Source organism: Anastrepha obliqua, chromosome 6 (assembly GCF_027943255.1).
Source record: "Anastrepha obliqua isolate idAnaObli1 chromosome 6, idAnaObli1_1.0, whole genome shotgun sequence".
Taxonomy (NCBI): Eukaryota; Metazoa; Arthropoda; class Insecta; order Diptera; family Tephritidae; genus Anastrepha; species Anastrepha obliqua.
In genome coordinates this window covers 80,295,490-80,316,090 of record NC_072897.1, presented here as the reverse complement: position 1 = coordinate 80,316,090, position 20,601 = coordinate 80,295,490, and the positions used below count along the sequence as shown (strand labels likewise).

The following is a 20,601-nucleotide window of genomic DNA, read 5'->3' as shown; positions in this document are numbered from 1 at the left end:
TGGATCACTTATACGTGGACCAATAAATGGCATATTACATGAAACGAAAGCAAGTCTGTGCATATAAACATCACTCAAAACAAAATTAAATATGTTCCAATATTATATACAGTCTGTGTCAGAAGAAAGGCACCGCGATTACTCATGGTGTATAAAAGATATATATTAACGAGTTGCTTTAAATCGTGGAATGGCTTTCTGGCAACATACGTTTTCATAGCACCCACACATTTTCAATGGCGTGCGTCTGGGGACTGGGAAAGCCAGTCCAATACTGTGACACCATTTTCTTGTTTTGTTGTTTCTCAATGTGTTTTTCTGAGAGCAATGGTTTTGATGATGTGAGACGGTAGGATAAGTTCACCTCCTTCAGGTGACGTTCGATGGTGTTGATACTCACATCTTCAAACCGCGCTCGGAAAAGTCATCAACATTTTTGTACACTTTATACCGGTGATTCCACATCACAACAAACTTTTTTTATTTTTTAATCCCTTTTGCAGCCGCACCATAGGTAATTTCGGCCCTTTCGAATGCGTGCTTAAAATACCGCGTCGAAACGCTTCGTCTACTTCTCACTCATTTTTGTTTGGTTGCGTTAACGGAAAAGTTTCGAGCGACACTAACCTGTGCTAGCACTGGCGTCATAGCCCTTGAGTAGGGCTCAAAGGCTATTACGCAGGAAAAAGCAGAACGAAATATATCTTGAAGTTACAAGGAACAAACCGGTTCTTTTCTTCTGACACAGACTGTGTATGGGACATAAGAGTCTGGCCAGACCCGGGAGCCCAACCGAAGGTTTTAAAAAAGGTATCTAAGGGAGAGTTAAAGTAAATAACCTTTAAGCTTATTTAACTTACAAATAGTTAAGAAATGTTTTGTCACGAATTTTCTTACGTTAAAATTCGTTAGATTATCGAAAAAATCACAAAATAACGGTAACACACTTGCTTCACTTTATTTCCAACACTGTACTTAAAATGTACACGTGCAGCTCACGACTGAATCACTCTATTACTTTTCGTTTATTCGCTTACAAGATCAATTTCCAACTGAATACCTTAAGCGCATGCACCTCTGCTTATGTACATGCTTTAATAACCATCGTAATTTCTAGATCTGGCAGCTCTTCTGGTGAGTTATGTTGTTATAGCAGTTAACTTAACCCCGTCTGAGCGATGTAGTCACCTGTCGTCTCCGTTTAACTCATCTAACGGTAGACCCAGAAAACGTGCTCTGTCTCGTTATCTGATGTCGCCATCAAAGCTAATTCATATTTTTGTTTTGATATCTCGTTCACTATTGTTCAATTCCAACTGAATAACTTACGCGTATGCACCTCTGCTTATGTACATGCTTTAATAACTATCGTAATTTGTTACAGCGGCTAATTTAACCTCGTCTGAGTGATGTAATCACCTGTCGTATCCGTCTAACTCATTAAACGGTAGACCCGGAGAGCATGTTCTGTCTCGCTATCTGCTGTTGCCATCAAAGCTTATTCATGTTTTTGTTTTGACATCTCGTTCACTATGATTGCCAGTCGGTTCAAGAAACCTCGCCATTGTAACAATGCCCTTCGCTCAAGTCTGGTGGTCGCCAAATCTTTCGATCTAAATCGAGCCAATCTTTCCACATACACTACTTTGACTTTTCCCTGTCCAGTTTTTTGGATTGCTATATACGATAAACCACATAATTCAATATTTTAATCACCTCGCATGGACTTTCCCAGGACGCTTGTAGTTTTGGAGAAGTCCTTTTCTTTCTTAGCGGTTTATAAAGAAGTGACAAACTTTGCCTTTGCTGAATCCTTCGAAGTTCAAAACGGTTTGTTTGTTTTGTTTGTTTGATAACAGTAATAGAAGCCCCGAAAGTGTAGGGCATATCACCGGTCGTCTTCGTCAAGCTCATCTAAAGCTCATCAAGTCGGTTTTAGAGAGCATGTGAAAAGGTGATTAGTGTCGTGCGGGATGCTTTCACATGCCGGACATATGTTTGGTATGTTGTGGTCGATTTGGATAAGTAGCAGTTTAACCTTCTACAGTATACAGAACGTAATTGTGCTAGTGTTACACGTGTCTCACGGGGAAGCTAGAGCTGTTCATCTGCTATAGGTGGTGGTTGAACGGTTGGACTCCGAAATCGGCATTCACAGGACGGGAGCTTAAGTAGGTGGTGACGGTCTCCCGGTGAATGTCGTTTATTGACTGTCTAAACACTGTCTGGGCCAGTAAACTTCTGTCGGTTTTGTCCTGGATTTTGTCGGCGTAGTTTAAGAGGTGTCTCCTGACGTGCCTGGGAGGCAGCTGATGCTCAAGCAGGCGTCTGCAGGGATGAAAACTGCGGTAATATCCTAGCAGGAAGTGCTTGCTGAGCAGTTTCTTATGCCCCATTACTGGGAGCATTTGTGCCTCGTTGTGAAGGCGTTGCACAGGGGACATCAGGAGGCAACCGGTCGTTGTTCGAATGGCAGTATTTTGGCATGTCTGTAGCTGCAGCATAGTTCAGAACCGACCGACCAATTGCTCTAAATGTCGATAGCAACAGTTCTTTGTCTTTGCCCCAAGAGCTCCCGGCAAACGATTTGAGGACCTTGTTGCGATTTTGGACTTTAGAGGCAATTGCGGTTGTGTGCGCTGAAAAGGAGAGCAAACTGTCAAAGGTTACATCCAATATTTTGGGTTTGTTTACCGTAGGAATTGGTGTGTGGTCGACTTTTGCCTTAACGGACAGTTTGACCTCCTTTGTCCAGGTGGTAAAGAGGGTCGCCGTGGACTTAGTAGGAGAAAGTTAGAGATTCTTCGTAGTGAAAAAGCGCGAAAGGTCGATGAGGTAGTTGTTCACTTTGGAACACAGGCCATCGATCTCATTGCCCGAGGCCATTATCGTACAGTCGTGGGCGTATGAGACCAGGGAGACTCCCTCTGGTGGTTGGGGGAGCTTCGATATGTAGAAGTTGAACAGCAAGGGTGAGAGGACACCACCCTGAGGTACACCTTGCTTAATCTTCCTCTGCTTTGATGTTTGATCTCAAAAAATCACTGACGAGTGACGACCGTTCAGGTAGTTTGCGGACCACCTCTTCAGCTCTGGCGGGAGTGTCGACTGACAAATATCATCTAGTAGCGTGGAATGGCTGACTATGTCGAAAGCCTTCTTCAGGTCCAACGCTACTAGGACACTCCTCTCGCAAGGGTGGTTTTGGTTAAGCCCGCGATTTATCTGGATGTTTATGGCGGTGAGTAATTTGGTGGTGCTATGCACTCGTCGTTTCGTGAAGAGTGGGAGTAGGAGGGCTTCAAGCGTCTTCACTACTAGGGAAAGGAGAGTTATCGGACGATAAGATACCCCTTGGTTGGCGGGTTTCCCAGGTTTCAGTAGTGGGACCACTCTCCCTGCTTTCCACATGTCAGGGATGATGAGAGTGGCCAAGGACAGATTGAAAAGCCTTGTGAGAAATCCTACTCCTAATGGTCCCAGGTGCTTCAGCATCAGCGCGTTTACTCCGTAATGGCCAATGGCTTTTGATGTTTTACCTGTGTATGTTGCCTCATACGATGGTGTAATTCTTCCATGTCATCTTGCAGAGTTTCCCAATGACTACCTTCCTTCATTGCAGCAGCGATACTTCTTCCGAACGATACATATCCCGAAAACCTTAAAACGCTTCTCAAAACGGTCCTAGTAGTCGATTGGCCAGTACTTTCATCTACAGAAGAACGATAGACCAACAGGCACCTTTGGATGTATTTGTCCAATTTGTTTGGCACTTTCTAACTACTCCGTCATCACTCCATCTGTGTGAGGGCGCATGTTTTCTTAATTCCCAACAAGAAAAACATTTCTTTGAGTGCTGCAGAATTGAAGTTTCTTCCTTGGTCTGAATGCAATTCAATAGGTACTCCAAACCTAGTCACCCAATTCTGCACAGAAACCTCAGCAGTGGTCTTGGCCTCTAGGTTTTGTGGCCCGTACACTTCTGGACCCCAGCTGAAGTAGTCCATAATAACTAGCACATATTTGTTGCCGGCATCACTTGTTGGAAACGGGACAGCAACATCCATGGTCATTCGCTCAAATGGAGAATCTGCATTGTATTCCTGTAATCTTCCATGACTTCTCTCCTTTGGACCTTTCGCTGCCATACACTCCGCGCAGTTTCAAATCCTGATTCTCGGCAATTTACCCAGTCATACCATTGTTTAACCTTATCCAGCAATTTAGTAATCACAGATCACCACCACTTGGCCCATTGCAGAATTCCTCACAGATGCAATTCTGTATTTAGGGGTTTTCTAATAACAGGTCCTATCTTTCTCTATCGAGAGATAATTAATGATTTCTTATGGTCGGAATTGGATGAGATTGATCTGGAAAACATGTATTTTCAACAAGACGGCGCTACGTGCCACACAAGCAACGATATCATTGATATTTTACGGAAAAAGTTTCCGGACCGTGATATCTCTCGAAGAGGTGATCACAATTGGCCAGCGAGATCTTGTGATTTAACAACTGGTGACTTTTTTCTTTGGGGCCATGGTCTACGTCAACACCCAGGGACGATTCAAGACCTCAAAGATGGAATTCGTGAGGCTATCAAGGACATAGGGCAGCCACTTTGCAATTCGGTTTTGGAAAATTTCATGAAAAGGATATTGTCCTGTAAGCGTGGTCCTGGTGGTCATTTGCCTGATATTATTTTCCACTATTAACGGCATACCTTCCTCTTAATAATGAAATAAACATCCGATCATTTATATTAAAAAATAGCATTTTTCTTTGAATATCAAAATAACAACTCTTATTTGAAAATCCTTTATAATCAGATCATGGCAATCGTTTCTATCTTCATTTTCCCGTACGAATCCATCAATTACTGTAAGACTAGCCCACTGTACCCAATACGCCTTATCCCAAGAGTTAACTGCACTTGGTTCCCACCCATCATCGGGTTGCAACTTCATTAGTCTGATGTCAACTATTCTTTCAGATCCCTCGACTTCGGAACATGCTTACACACTATGGCACAAGGTCGCCGAAATAGTACATGAGCATTTCCCTCTTTCAATGCTCGATCTCGAAATCATAACTTTGCAGTCTTTCGATCCGCCGTGCAATTTGTTGTCGTTGTTATTGTTGTTGTATCACTAAATTTGCGCTGTCAGTGTAGTGTAATCACCGGTCCTCTTCGTCTAGCTCATCTAACGGTAGGCCCAGAAAACTAGCTGTTTCGATAGGTTGGGTCCAGGGGAGAGGGGTGTTAGATGAGTTTATAGATAGAGTTTAACCTGCTACAGTGTCCAGAACGTAGTTGTGCCAAGGTTACATGGGTATTACGGGGAAGTTGGAGCTCTTCGTCTGTGATTGGTGGTGGTTGGACTCCGATTACGGCATTCGGGGGTCGGGAGCTTAAGAAGGAGGTAATGGTCTCCCGATGAATGTCGTTGATGGTCTGTCTGTACATTGTCTGATCCAGTAGCTGTCGGTCTGTTTTGGCCGATATCTCGTCCGCGTAATTGGGGAAGTGTCTCCTGACATGCCTGGGAGGTGGCGCGGTAACACCCTAGCAGAAACTGCTTGCTGAGCAGTTTGTTATGCTCCTTCACTGGTAGCATATGGGCCTCGTCGTGAAGATGTTGTATTGGGGACATCATTAGGCATCCTGTCGTGTTCCTTATGGCAGGTCTGTAGCTTCGTCTACTGCGAATCACTGGCTCCAGGCGACCAGACAGGCGCAACATAATTTAGAACCAGTCGGCGTATTGCCTTGAAAGTTGACAGCAACATTTCTTTGTCTTTGCCCCAAGTGCTACCGGCAAGCGACTTGAGGGCCTTGTTGCGATTCTGTAATTTAGTGGCAAGAGCAGTTGTGAGAAGGAGAGCAAGCTGTCGAAGGTAACTCTCAATATTCTGGGTTTGGTTACAAGCCATCAATGTCAGTACCCGACGCCATTATCATGCAGTTGTCAGTGTAGGAGACTAGGGAGACTCCCTCTGGTGGCTGTGGGAGTTTCGAGATGTAGAAGTTAACAAGCAAGTTAACACCACCGTGCGGAACTCCTTGCTTTATTTTTCTCTGTTCTGATATTTGGTCTCGAAATAGCACCGACGAATGACGACCACTCAAGTAGTTCGCGGTCCACCTCTTCAGCCCTAACTGACGTGTCGACTGTATAATGGCATCTAGTAGCGTGGCATGGCTGACTGTGTCGAAAGCCTTTTTTGTTTGAGTCCACGGTTTACTTCAGTGTTAATGACGGTTAATGCCGTGGTGGTGGTACTCTGTGCAATCTTCGGAAACCATGCTGGTGTGAGGCTGGGGTGAGATATTTTGTAAAGAATGGGAGTAGAAGGGCTTCAAGAGTCCTCACTACTGGCGAAGGAAAAGTCATTGTTCGAGGGTTTCCCAGGTTTCAGTAGTGAGACCAATCTCCCTAACTTCCACTTGTCAGGAATAATGAGAGTAATCATAGACATATTCAAGGTATTTTACTCCCAATGAACCCAGCTTTTTCAACCTCGGCATGTTTAGCCCGTCAGGGCCAATGGCTTGGATGGTTTCATATGGTTGATGTCCCCTGAACCTCATCGCTGGAGAAAGCAAGTGGCGCATTGTTGTATGTCAGTTTGTGCAGCCGTCTGGTGGCACTACGTTTGGATCTGTCGGCCGAAGGATGCAGAATGAATTACCGGCTAAAATAGCTAGCGATTCTCTTCGGATGCGACGAAGTGCAACCGTCGACGGTGATATCCACCTTGCCGTTGTGCTTCGTCGTGTTCGACAGGGACCAGATCTTGCTCACACCAGAGGTGAAGTTGCAGGATTTCAGATGCTCTTCCCATTTGGTCCGCTTGTGTTGGGTTACCAGTTGCCGCATCTCCGAATTGAGATCCTTTATTGCCCACTACCCTAGTGGGGCGTCGTCGTTTATAGTGCTGAATGTCGAGTCGTCTATCTGCTCTGCCAATCGTGATGCGCATTAATGTCACCTACTACCAATCGTTTTTTACCCCTGATGAGGAGCTAGCGTGCAGTTTCGTCTCTTGGACCGCAGCTATTTTGATACCATGTCGACTCATGAAGTCGACTATCTCGTCAATCTTACTCGTAGTGCGTTGCAGTTCAAGTGTAAGAGTCTAAAGCTCCTCGGGGATGTGATCGTAACTCGGGGGTTGAGGGACGCGTGGTGTTGTCTGTGTGGTCCTGCTGTGCGTTCCGAAAAAGTTGTTGTGGCCTGACGTTGACGGGTGGCCGCGCCACAGTGGGCGGTTGCGGGTGCAGAACTCTGCATCAGGGGGCAACGTAGTCGCGAGTCCACTCACGGCTGGTGCGCAGGCCAGAGCACCTCCGAAAGGGGCACCAGCCATTGCAAAAATTGCACCTGACTGTTGTCAGGTTCCGAGGAACTCTGTGCGGGGGACCAAGAGGTGCTGGTTTTCCCCGCACTGGGATAGGAGCAGGAGGATTATGGGTCAATGGGGAGTTGTATTGCCCCTGTGGGCTCCTTAGCGTTAAGGTTTGGTTTGTGGCGGCAGTTTGACGGGCCGGCACAAATAGCGGTATCGCCGTTGAGGCAGGGGCCGCCTGATGGCGGGAGCAGCATGTGGCCACATACCTTGTGGACCACTCCCTGTACAGGTCTTAGGTAAGATGGTACCACCTGTTGCACCTAACCGAGGTTGAGGAATGAAGGTGTCAGATTTCGTGATTCAATGATTGGTTTTAAGCGATTTAGAATGAGATTTTCCATTAGGTTTGAAATTTGTGGAAACAAAGAGCTTGGCTGGTATGAAGAAACAATATGGTTTGGCAATCATAATCATCTCTCATTATCCTTATTGGTTCTCGCTCAGGTGTTATTTGCGTTTTTCACTGGAGGAACGTGACATTTTGGTCTTTTTAAATATTTTGTGCATTTTCAAAAGTGTACTTGTTTTTTTATCAGCTGTTAACTCAGATAGATATCGATTCATTACTGATTTCTTAAATATTTTATTTCACGTCTTAGTTCTTCAGTTACTTTGTTAAGAGTGGTTTTATCTCCAGGGAACCGTGTGGGTTGCCATTTTCGGTGAAGTTGTCTTTTCATTGTCAAGAGTTGCTTTATTTCTTTGGGATAGTTAGATCCGATTACGTTCTTTTTTAAAAAGGGCTATACTCCTCGCCGCTTGTTGGATTTATTGTGTAAACTTGAAAATTTTTGTCTTTTGTTCTGATTGCCTTGGAGGACTTTGTTTTTAAGAATTTCCAATTTGTGTGTTTACTGTAAAGGGTTAGTGGTTGGTTTTTTTTCGACAATTACTTTGCTGATTGTTAGATATATTGGGGAATTATCTGTGTTGAAATCGGTATCCTCACTGATTTGAACATAATCGATTAAGTGAAAGAAAAAGTCGATTAAGTGTGGATTTGTTGACACCTGTTGGCAAGTAAGTTGGTTTAGCTGTTGAAAGAAACTCACAGCCCGTTTCTTTATATAGTTCAAATCCTTTTATCGTAGTTTAGTGCGACCCCCATTTTTCGCGTCTCGAAGTCTCCGCCCATTATAAACTTTAATCTGTGCATATTTATAAGCTCTTTATGTGTGCATGAGGAGATGAAGTACCTCGGTGAGCATCATAGAGCAGTGATTGAGGAAGGCTGGTTTTTTGCTTTGTTTATGATAGTGGTACTTTGAAAAATATAAGCACTTGTATTAGGTTCTTTATATTGATGAATGTTTGACTTTATCATGATTAGATAATGTTAGTGAAATGAGAAGGCGCAAAGTTAAATAACATGAATGAACTGGTTTTTGTTGTGCTATGTAATATTTTAATCTGTTCAGCGCCGTCGTGACTAAAATAATCACTGCGACTACGTCTATGCACGTATTTTGTTTTTGTAGTCGCGAAATAGTTTTTGTTGTGTTCCAGAGCATTCTAGAATTCTTGGTGGCAAAGTGGCCATCACGCTGGGCACGCTACTGCTTTAGCGCTTATGAAGGTATTTTGTGTTTGTAAATACAATATTTCGTATGATCGCGTAGTTACATAGTATGAATACAATTATTTGTTCCAAGTAGAGAAGGCAAATAGGTTTAAATGTATGCCAGGACGTAAAGTGTGTGTATATACATACACACCTAACACTTTGGCTGAAAAGTCCCGAACCTAACACACTAACAGATGAAACTAGTTTTATTGCATTCACCTCTATTTCAGTTACTACTAACCTTAAAATGCTGTTAAAATTTCATGATATTCTAGTCATTAGTTGTGGAGTTATTGTGATAAGAGTGATGGTACTTTTGTTATTTTCAAAACAATGGACCAAAAAGAATTTCGTGTTCTCATTTTACACTGCTTCTTGATGAGAAAATATACCGATCAAGCGAAACAATGGCTTGAAAAGTATTATGGGGACTCCGCTCCATTAGAAACTACAATGAAACGATAGTTGCTGTTGGTAACACCAGAAAATATCAAAAAATTCCAAAAAATCCTTTTGAATGTTCGAAAAGTGAAATTGCGTGAGAATTTATGGCAAGACTAAGTAGTATGCACATTCATTTATGTATTATGTAATTGAAAAAAAATTCTGTCTACGAATTTATATGTTAAATAAATAAATAATTAAATAAATTATATACGGAGACTCAAACCTAAGCATTCCTGAATGGTAGTCACGCACCAATCCATTCCGCTACGATGGCCGCATTTTATGTACTCGCGTATTATTTCAAAAATAAGACAATTTGTATTAATGTAGGGGTGAGAAATGTGTGATGTTTTTTTGCGTGGGCAAAACTTAGTGTGTTGTCTATATCATCGATGTTCTAAAATCCTCTACTAGCAAACCTTTCAAAACTCAATTGTACTAAATATAGTAAACAGTCACACTTGCGCCTTCTCAATTCATTGACGTTCTCTGGGATGCTACACACATGGACAAAATTATTCACACAAAAACAAATTTCTCAATCAACAAGATGTATCTTGAGAAAAACTAAATGTAATTAAAAATGTCCGCCGTAGCTGAATGGCTTGGTGCGTGACTACCATTCGGAGTTCAGAGAGAACGTAGGTTCGAATCTCGGTAAAACACCAAAATGAAGAAAAAGTTTTTTCTAATAGCGGTCGCCCCTCGGCAGGCAATGTCAAGCCCCCAAGTGTATTTCAGCCATGAAAAAGCTCCTCATAAAAAATATCTACCGTTCGGAGTCGGCTTGAAACTGTAGGTCCCTCCATTTGTGGAACAACATCAAAACGCACGCCACAAAGGGGAGGAGGAGCTTGGTCAAACACCCAAAAAGGGTGTACGCGCCATCTATATATACATATATATAATTAAAAATTTTATTCTAAGAAAAATCAACATATTTACTACATTATTTAAAACTAGACTTAAAACTTTACTCCATAAATAAAATATTAACGAACACACCATAAATAAAATATTATTGCACTACTACGAATACACCATAAATAAAATATTACTAACAAAGCATCTTATGCTTTCGAATAAGTCCCAGTATGAATATGATCATTCGAGACTCAACTAATTTGGTAATTTCAAGTCTTGCTTTCGCGTTATTAAGACATCATGGGTCGGAAACAAGCAGGCACAACTGAACATGAAAGAAAAATAATTTTGCATATGCAATGAGAGCAAATCATGTGCAGAAATCGGTGAAGGGGTGAACTGAGGTCGTTGTACAACTTACCACATAGCATAATAAAACGTTTTTAAAGGAAAACAAATCTTAAGTTTTGACCTGTTACTGAAAGACTTTGCAAATTGACTCTCAGTGAAAAACGCCATATAATAAGAAAAAAATCCAAAAATTACATCAACGCAAGTGATAGCAGAAGTTGTTGAAGAGATTAATAAATAAGTCCATCCGAAAATAGTTTGCAGGGCCTTGAAACGTGCCGAGTATAGCTTGCGAATGGCTCGAAGGAAACCACTCATGCTGGACATATGTTTGGTATGTCGGGGTGAATTCTGGATAGGTAGGAGTTTAACCTTCTACAGTATACAGAACGTAATTAAGCCAAGGTTACGCGGGTCTCTCGGGGCAGTTGGAGCTCTTCTTCTGCTGTAGGTGGTGGTTGGGCTCCGATTACAGCATTCGGGAGTCGGGAGCTTACGAAAGAGGTAAGAATCTCCCGATAAATGTCGTTTTTTGTCTATCTAAACACTGTTCGGCCCAGTAGTTGTCGATTCGTTTTGTCCTGGATCTCGTCGGCGTAGTTAAAGAGGTGCCTCCTTACGTGCTTCGGAGGCACCTCTAGTTGTTTGCTGAGCAGTTTTTTTTTATTACTCATAACTTAGTCAAAAATAAGCCGATTTGAATGATTCTGGGTTCAAAATAATTGTAATTGCTTACACGAGCGACTTCATGCAGAAACAATTGCAAAAATGTAGTTGAAAATGTTTTATTTCGCAAAAAACAAAGAATGCGAAACAGATTTTTTACTCAAAAATTCATTACTCGAAAACAACTCATTTTAGCTACTGGGGATTCAGCTCAATTAAGGTTTGAGATGTCCTTTTGATTTGGAGAAAGTTATAAAAAAAAGAAAAATACACTTTTTGAAATATTGAATTTCGAAAAAGTTTGATTTTTTTTTTCTTTTTTTGCTAAATAAAAAATTTTCAACTACTTTTTTGCAATTGTTTCAACATGAAGTCGCTCGTGTAAGTAATTACAATTATTTTGAACCCAGAATTATTAAAATCGGTTTATTTTTGACTAAGTTATGGGCATTTAAAAAAAAAATTTTCTTATATAATTAAAAAAAATCGAGTTTGAGCCGAAAAACAAAATTGCCGATAACTCTTGCAAAAAAATATTTCGGGCGAACAAAAAAATAGGTGTCTCATTTTTTTGACCAGAGAGCAACATATTTGAGTTACATCGAAATCGAAGAACATGACCCGAATAGCCCGGTTGAATTGAAATGGAAAGCATCAACATCAAAGTTTCTTAAACCAAAATTAGTAGTCACGTTATCAGGATACAAGTCATTACACTCATAAAATTTTATATGGAAGATAAGTGGTACGAGTACATGATGCAAACCATTGGTAGACAGAGGGTCTACGCATTCTAGTAAAGAAAAATTTATAATATTTTTAATGGAAATGAGGTCGAGAATTTCAGAAAGTATTTGAGAAATTATTTGTCTGAACCAATCCAAAACTTGAAAAATTATCAATCAAATAGGTTTCAAATACACCACTGTCTCTATTAATCAATATTACTATCTATATTAATCATTATTACTCAGATTGAAGTCACCAAGAACACGAAAGTTGCCATTATTTGATGTTAGAGCTAAAGCATTATCCACATGTGCTTAATACAGTGTATCAATACTTGGCGGAGGAATATATGACGCACAAACCAAAATATTTGAAGCACCATTCACGGAAAGGCACAGCTGATCCAGGAGAGGTACTAGTGATGAGCAGTACTTCCGTTGAACAGCTATTAAAACCCATCCTCCTCTGCAGAGACCAGTTTTCTCAATATCACGGTCTCTACTACATATATACATGGTATAATTTGGATTAAAAAACTCATTGTCGAAAAAGTTCTCATTTAACCATGTCTCGAGAAAAAAATATCATACATGTGTGAACTAAACGCTAAAAAACAATTTGAAAGTAAATTTTTAAATTTTTTTGATCATTTTTAAGAGTGCTATTTTTTATTGGTGATGCATTGGTGAATCGTTTTTTTGAAAAAAAAAATTAAAATGTCGGATTTTTACACATTTTGGCAATATGTCCGCGTTGAGCACCTTTTCAAAAGAGCACACCTAATTGATACACCCAATTTAAAATTAATTTTTCTGAGTGTATTTAATTCTGTATCTTTTTTAACAAGTTTGTAGGGTACCAAAGACCAAAGTCGCAATTGCCGGATGCTTCGAAACATAAGTCTGAAAACGATATCAATTTCTTTTACATTGGGCGAGAATGATGATAAACGTAGCTATTTTAGGACAACTTATAGCTCATTATTGTTATTGGAACCAATCATAAAAGGCTTATTAAATTTGTTTTGACTACTTTTTGTTTCCATTTGCCACTGGGATGTCTGTCGCATTGCGGGCATAGATTTAGTAGCAGCATTTAAAACACAAGTCGTAGAGACCTGAGATGAAGCAGCAACAGAAGCAAAGGTAACTTTTGTAGGTGCAGTAGTAGTAGCAGCGGCCGTCTTAGATGTAGATTTAGCTTCATTTTCTTTAGCGACGGCGAACCATGCAAAGCAGATGTTTGCGACGCAGGCTTAGACATAACAGCAGAGGTCAACGCATTGTTCTCATTGTCAATACTTAGACGGACAACGAACAGAAAGAGGAGAAAGCGAGGAGCTCGCATGTTTTGAATTTGCACTACCGAGAATATTAGCAGAGTTATCAACAATGCTTTTGAGATTTTTTACCTCAGTAGTTAACACAGAGAGAGAGAGCGAGATCTTTTGCTTCAAGCTTAGAGTGCAATGACCGAATTTCTGCAAGAAGATCTTCTGATTTTTGTATTATTCGTTTCTTCAAGCAGAGCATTTACAGCAAAGAGTATGCGACTATTTTCTGTTCTAAGCGCAGCTATTTCTTTAACAACAACAAGCAATGGGATATGTTGCTCATTATTGTAACTTCATATTCCTATTTTTTATTCCGGCCGAAAGAACTGATAAAGTTCGACACCTAATAGGAGAGCATTTATCAGCAGATCAGGTCGTGCAAAGATACGGTTTATCAGATGAGAGCAAGAAATCCACATCTGCCTGAAGTAAACCAACACAGTCAGGTTGAAAGAGCTCTTGACATTTCGCACACTGCACTTCGGATGAGGACGATCAACTTTTTATCCACAGACACACGGTATATTTATCTTGTTTTTTATTTAGAGTTGTTCCAACCTTTGCCGTCCAGAACGGTATTCGCAGCTTCGAGGATGGAAATAATTTTATGACCAAATTCAGCGTATGAATTCCGCCTTGTGTTAAATGACGATCATTGCGAAATTGTGTTCAGAAACACATTTCAATTTATGCACTTACATTTCTTCAAGCGTTGTTTGTGTCACATTTGACACAATTTTCAAATTGAAATGAGTATTGTTCTAAAATTTTGTTCCTGGGTTCAACAGAAATGAGAAATAGGCTGGAAAAGTTACAAAATAAGGGTATGCGTTGTATTCTATTGCGCAATATATTGACCCCAATAACATGCATGCTCGATACTTTAAAATGGCTTAACATCAACCAAAGAACTGTTTTTTATTTTATTATTCATATTTAAAATGAATCATAACCTGTTAACTAAATATTTATCAAGGCAACTAGTATACATATGTGCGAGAAGTGCTACCGTAGAATTTAAGGAATAACGAGGATCTTAGAATTAATATGTACAGAACTAGTAAGCCTCCAAACACTTTATTATATAAAGGATTAAAATTATATAATGATTTATATAAGAAAATATTGTAAAAATATTCGATTATATTAAAGAAAATATTGTAAAAATATTCGTAGCATTAAGCAAACCACAAAAAAAAATAACATGAAGGAATAAAATTAATACTATTATGCTTTGAAAATATAGTAAGAAAGCTTAATAAAACAGAAAAAAATAAAAAATAAGTTAAACTCGTTCGACACTGTCAATAAACTGAATTTTTTGCTTTTATCCTTTATATTAGTAGTCATCATCTGGTTCTTACGATTGCTTCACCTGACTGCGTCAAGCTCCACAACCTATGAGTTTCAAGGGGAAGTAATGGGGTCCCCCACGGCAGCGCCCCTTACCGCGGTAAGGCCACAGTTACTCTCGAAGGCGGCCAGGTATTCGAAACGGAAACTCTGTTCGCGATGCACATGTTTCAATTCCCTGCACCATTCAGCCCTCGGCACGATTCCAAGAATACCTTGACTTGCTAATATGTTGGTACGGTACTCGCCATATAAGTGATTGGACGAACAGTACACGCGCCTTTTCGCGAATGGGTGGTTCGCCAATCCCTATACGGAGCTTCCCTCTTAGTTCATGGTGAGGTTTAATTTCTAAATGGAATTTAACCTCCGTTTAAGCCCTATCCCCGCAGCAAGGAGACCAACATGCACCTACTATGCTCTACTAGGTTTTCTCTCGAAAGAAATTTTTGTGCTACTTGATCATATTCACGCATTTTCACCTGGTGAAATATTTCGATGATATCCGCACACACTCCGATCCATCGTTTGCGAAATTTCATAAGGATAGCTGTCAGAGATTAATCGTGGTCAGGACCACTCAACAACGTGAAGTTTCGAGAGCAGCCCTTAGTTCGTGCAGCAGCGTCGAAGACTAGGGTCAATTTTACCGGTAAGTATATAGGAAAGTGAAGCTCGTCCTCCTGAAGTTGATTAGTTAGTTTGCATTTATTGACAAAGACCTGTATTTTTGGTATGCCAAAGATTTTGAGTTTTTTGTGACGGGAAATAATGCGTCCACATTTGTCAAGGAAGCTGCCGAGATAAGAAAAAAAGATCCACATATTCCAACGACTTATTGTAATTAACTCTTGTCCTGAATCCTACTTTCGTTACAAGATTAGAAGTGAGCTCAATCTTTCTTTTCATATCTGCATCGTCCTATCGTTAAATTTTTGAGTCGTTCAGTTAAACGCCATGGGATACCTATTTTTTCTGTAGTGGCTTTAAGCAGCACAGTGTCCAACACTGCGTTGGAAATGAATGGCAACAGAATGCAGCCGTATCTGGCCCCGCATTTGACCATTATCTTAGCGCCAGGTTGGTTTTCATGAAGAATGCAACAAGTTGCCTGAGCGATATCAACTTCTTTGGTATCTCTTTGCAGGAAACCGCTTTCCAAATGGATTGTGGTCTAAGGAGTCGAATGTGTCAATAAATACCATATAAAGAGAATATTTCTACTCTACCGATTGTTACTCTACCGTAGTGCACACATGAACTCTGTGGGCAGAATCTAGCTTGTTTTTTCGGCATTAACACACCGGCTAACTACTTTTTCAGAATATGCGCTTAGATTTTGTTAGCGTGCAGTATTTCTGAGGCAATATAATCACCCCAGGAGATTTTTGGTTTTTTAAGCATTTTATTGCACCGCAGATTTCTCAATTACTTGGAAATCACTTGGGCAGCACAGTCACATATTGGTTCGGACTCATCTTAGTGTGTTTCCAACTACTTGTTATAGAGGTCAGTCCAAAGCTGGAGCTGAGCATCCGTAGAGGGCATGCCGTTATCGTTTTCTCTCGGTTTGGACTTTGCGCCACTTGTTAGTCATTTTGCTGCTTGGTATAGATCTCTTGTACAGTTTGTGTCGGCCGCGGCTGTGTTTCTTTGGTTATGTTATCTGCCCAACATTCCTTGTTGCGCCTGGCACTAAGTTTCACGTTACGGTCTAGCCTGCCAGGTTAACGTTTATTTATTATATATCCTATAGAGTTTTCGGCAGTGTCGAGAAAAATTTGTTTCGTTTACACAACGACGTTTTTGAAGCGTTTGAGTGCAATTTAAGCATGTACGGTTTTGGTAGGCTTTTTGCCTTAACCTTTTGTTGACTGCTGTTTCTTGATTGCAGCCAACTTAATACGCAACAATGCTATGATTATATGATGATCACTGAAAACATCTGCTCCTTTTTTGTTACGCATATCTACATCTACCTGTGTAGTCAATTGGGTTTTCGGCTACGTGTTCCGGGGCTATAATGAATTTTATGCACCCTCTAGTGAGGGCCGTGCACATCTCAACAAAAGGGTTGCCATATTTAGTTAATCTGCCCGATACCATGCCTGCCCATTCCTGCTTTCATATTCGTGATGTCATTACTAGCTTGACCATTGTGATAAATATAATATGTCACCTTTGTGTGTTAAGGATAAAGCTTTGTTGAGAAGAATGTAAAATGCTTTCTTTACCATGATATCAGACGCTTCGGCAGTGGTTTATTTTTATTTTTTTATTTATTACGGTCTTAAGACCAAATTTATACAACTATATGATTATATGACAAATAGTACAATAATAATATTCCTATATAGATACATGTGTTCAATAAAACCAATTATAGTTTAAAATTTACAAATTTTTACAGCGTAATTTATAGTTTAACATAGTTACTGTAATGCAGATTCCCACTGCTTGGAAAGGAAGGGTCTAGTTTCATTCTAATCGGCAACGTTTTACAGTGATTAAATAGCAGCCTCTTGAAAGTGTTCATGTGAACAGAATTTTTTATTTGAGTTGGTATCTCGTTAAAACATTTTAATCCTTTATAGAATATATTTTTCTAATCAACTTCTGTACTTTGCTGTTTCACGCTCTGCCAATTCAAGTCTCTGATCATTTCTTGTATGGGTGTATCATAACGCTTATCCAAAATGAATCGCATAGCACTGTTTTGCATTTTTTGGAGTTTCTCAACTTGTGTGTCGCTAGCCATGAAAAAAAATCGTTGGACAGTATACATATAAACTGCGGCTCAACTATTGATCTATAAACCAAACTTGTATACCTCTTTCCTATGTACTTGCATTATCTTTTCACGAACCCAATTTTTTTCGCAATCTTATTAACTGTATATTCAACATGCTCCTCAAATTTGAACTTATTATCAATTTAAATTCCAAGATATTTAATGACTTTTACTTCTTCAATTCTCTCATTTTTTATTTGTAAGCTGTGGTTCCCGAAGCTAGCACTTATTGCTCTAGAAAGAATCATAGCTGACTGTTAAAAGAGTATCGTCAACAAATAGTTTTACCTTGCAATCTTCCAAAGTTGTATTTATATCATTAATATTAACATTAAAAAGTATGAGAGCTAGGACCGACCCCTGTGGTAAACGAATTTCGACTCCTACCTTTTTTGATATAGATTAATCAATAAGCGTTTGTTGCTTCCGTTCTCACAAGAAACTACGGAACCATTCAAGACCAGTGGTCTCTATACCAATATACTCCAATTTTGTTAACATTATTTTCCGGTCAATTGTTTCGAAGGCTCTTTTAAGGTCAATAAACACCGCTACTACATTCATCTTGGAATTGAGCTTTTCCTACAGTGGAATGTGTGTATGGAATGTATGGGGGAACACAAATCAGAGAGCTGCACTGAAAGTGATCCAAATCAAATTTGTTGTAACTGTTGTGATACTAACAAAGATTTAGGGCTGAATCTTGACACCGAACACAATGCATTTGGTCGGGTGTGTCCGGTCTACATTGGACGACTTAAGCTTCAAAAGCAAAGGGTAGGCTGTAAGCAACTAAAATCAAACAGAGGGCAACACAGTAATTTAAAGTGCATATATCTTAATATAAATAGTATTACAGTAATATGACCCGGATAGAAGTAGTGCTATGCTCTGAAACATGTGCAACAGGTGAAATAAACAAAGCTCCCAACGTATCAGTTAGTAAGGTGCGATTCATACAGTAGATATGCGGAGTAATTATGGTCATGCGACGCACACTATACTTTAAAACAATATTTAATAAATCTATAGATCAAAATATATGGTGCTTAGTTATTCAGCTGAAAAATTGCAAATCCAAATGGAAAATCGGGATGATCTATGACTCACAATTTTGTCGGAAATATGCGACAACTTGGTAAATACTATTATTATTGGCGACGATATAAACCTTAACATAATTTCGACATATAGTAAGAAACTTAAAGAGAGCAGGCAATGAAACAACTAATAAATTTTAATACACGGGTTACTGAGCACACTGAAACATTGATCGACTTACTATACTCGAATACAGATGAAGTTGTATGTGACAAAAGTAGAGGAATAAAGAATAGCAGATCATGAAACTATATTGTTCCGGTGCAACATAAAAAAACAAAGCCCAATTACTAGAGTGTCAGAACTAGCTTCCTGAGATGGATACAGCCCCGGAAACCTGATGTTATGCAGGAACACACTAGCAGTTGTCTGATGTCCATAATGAAACAGTTAACTACCATACTAAAAATCAAATTTAAATTAAAATTAGGAATAAATAGTATTACAGACAATTAGTCGAAACTAATAAAAAAATTCAGTATATGGAGCACAAGGTTGAAACAAATAAATATGATAGTCGTTTAATGTGGAAATATTTAAAAAATGTTGTTAATAACATATGACATAAGCCAAAAAACGGCTCTTAAAATTATATAATTGGTATACTTTTTTTATGAATGAATGGAAAAGTTTTTATAGAAGGAGCTTTCTGTGAACAAATCTCAGATTCAGCACAATTTTCAATTACAAGTGACAGAACCCACTAAACATATAGAAATAATTGTGAAAAAATTAATGCAAAAATGTAGCATTAGAAATATATTAAACTAATCCTGTGTGTATTATTGATATACATATACATATAAGTATTTACCGAAATTTCTCTTTCACAAGATCGTAAATGAGCAAACTTTTGGAGAGGACGCATCAACTTTGAAGTCGTTTGATTCTGACATCAGCTGCACTATGCCGCAAAGAGGTCAAAAAAGAAACGGTAATATAAATACTGACGAGTTCGACGAAACAATTAATAAAGTTGTCAAAATGAGTAAGCCCAGCAATGAAGCTTTCAGCACTCTTTAGGAGAACTTGACGCTGCATCCCTCAGCCGAAGAAACTTCATATGAAAGAATGAAAGAAATACAAAATATAGTGTTCTTACATAACTAAAAAAGAAGTTTTGAGAAAAGCTACTTAGTTTAAAGAGAGAAACACATCGTCGCCAGACATGCTTTAATAAGATACTTTGTACTGTGCAATGTCTGATGGAGGATTCGCTGTTATGTTAAAAAAAGTAAATACTTATACCAGAGAATGTTAATGCAATGAGAAGGAGCAAATGTTAAAAGAGCTTTTTTCGAGTTCTAATTTATAGATTCATAATAAGGTCATTTCAAATTCAACTTTCCTGAAGAGGTCGGAATTGCAGATATTTACCACGCGAGTGACGCGAGTGGAGGGTTTCTATATTTACTTACCACGCTAGGCCAAGAATTCAGATATTTTCTGCGTTTACCATACTACTGAGGACATTCATAAGATTTTTCGGCACACTACTAAGGAAATCGAAGCGAATAAATTTGCGATTAAGAAGGCCGCGCGGTAGTTAGTTTGTGGTGCAGAAGCTAAAGTCGGCGGAGTTATTCCTTTTGTGTTTTTGCACGTATTTAATTCAGGTTCAAGTCCTGAACTCATATTTTTTTTCTTGCACATTTTTTTTTTTACAATTCAAACCAGGAAAGTTTGGTAAAATTTTTGAGTTTATTTTAATTAAAATTTCTTTAAAATACTGTTTTTTTTTTTGTATTTTATAAATGGAAATTTCTTTTCGGTATAAAATAGTTCATACTGGATATGACCTGATTTTTATATAAATCAATCAAAACAGAAAATATGTACATATGTCTATAATCTATTTCATCAAATCCAAATTATATTGATGAGAAAATATCATTCTAATATCCGTCCAGAAAGCCAAACGCGCATACACACATGCATATTCATATAATTACGCATACAAACTTTCAACTAACGCAGAATATGTAC

The 20,601-nt window shown here is 39.2% G+C and overlaps 1 long non-coding RNA gene across 1 annotated transcript in view; it reads left to right on the top strand.

Moving 5' to 3' along the window:
• Positions 1-19,857, top strand: part of LOC129249804 (uncharacterized) — a 38,133-nt gene extending 18,276 nt beyond the window's left edge. The window contains exon 3 of the long non-coding RNA XR_008582731.1: positions 19,450-19,857. This is a non-coding gene — a long non-coding RNA (uncharacterized LOC129249804). The remainder of the gene's footprint in view (positions 1-19,449) is intronic.
• Positions 19,858-20,601: the final 744 nt, after the last annotated feature.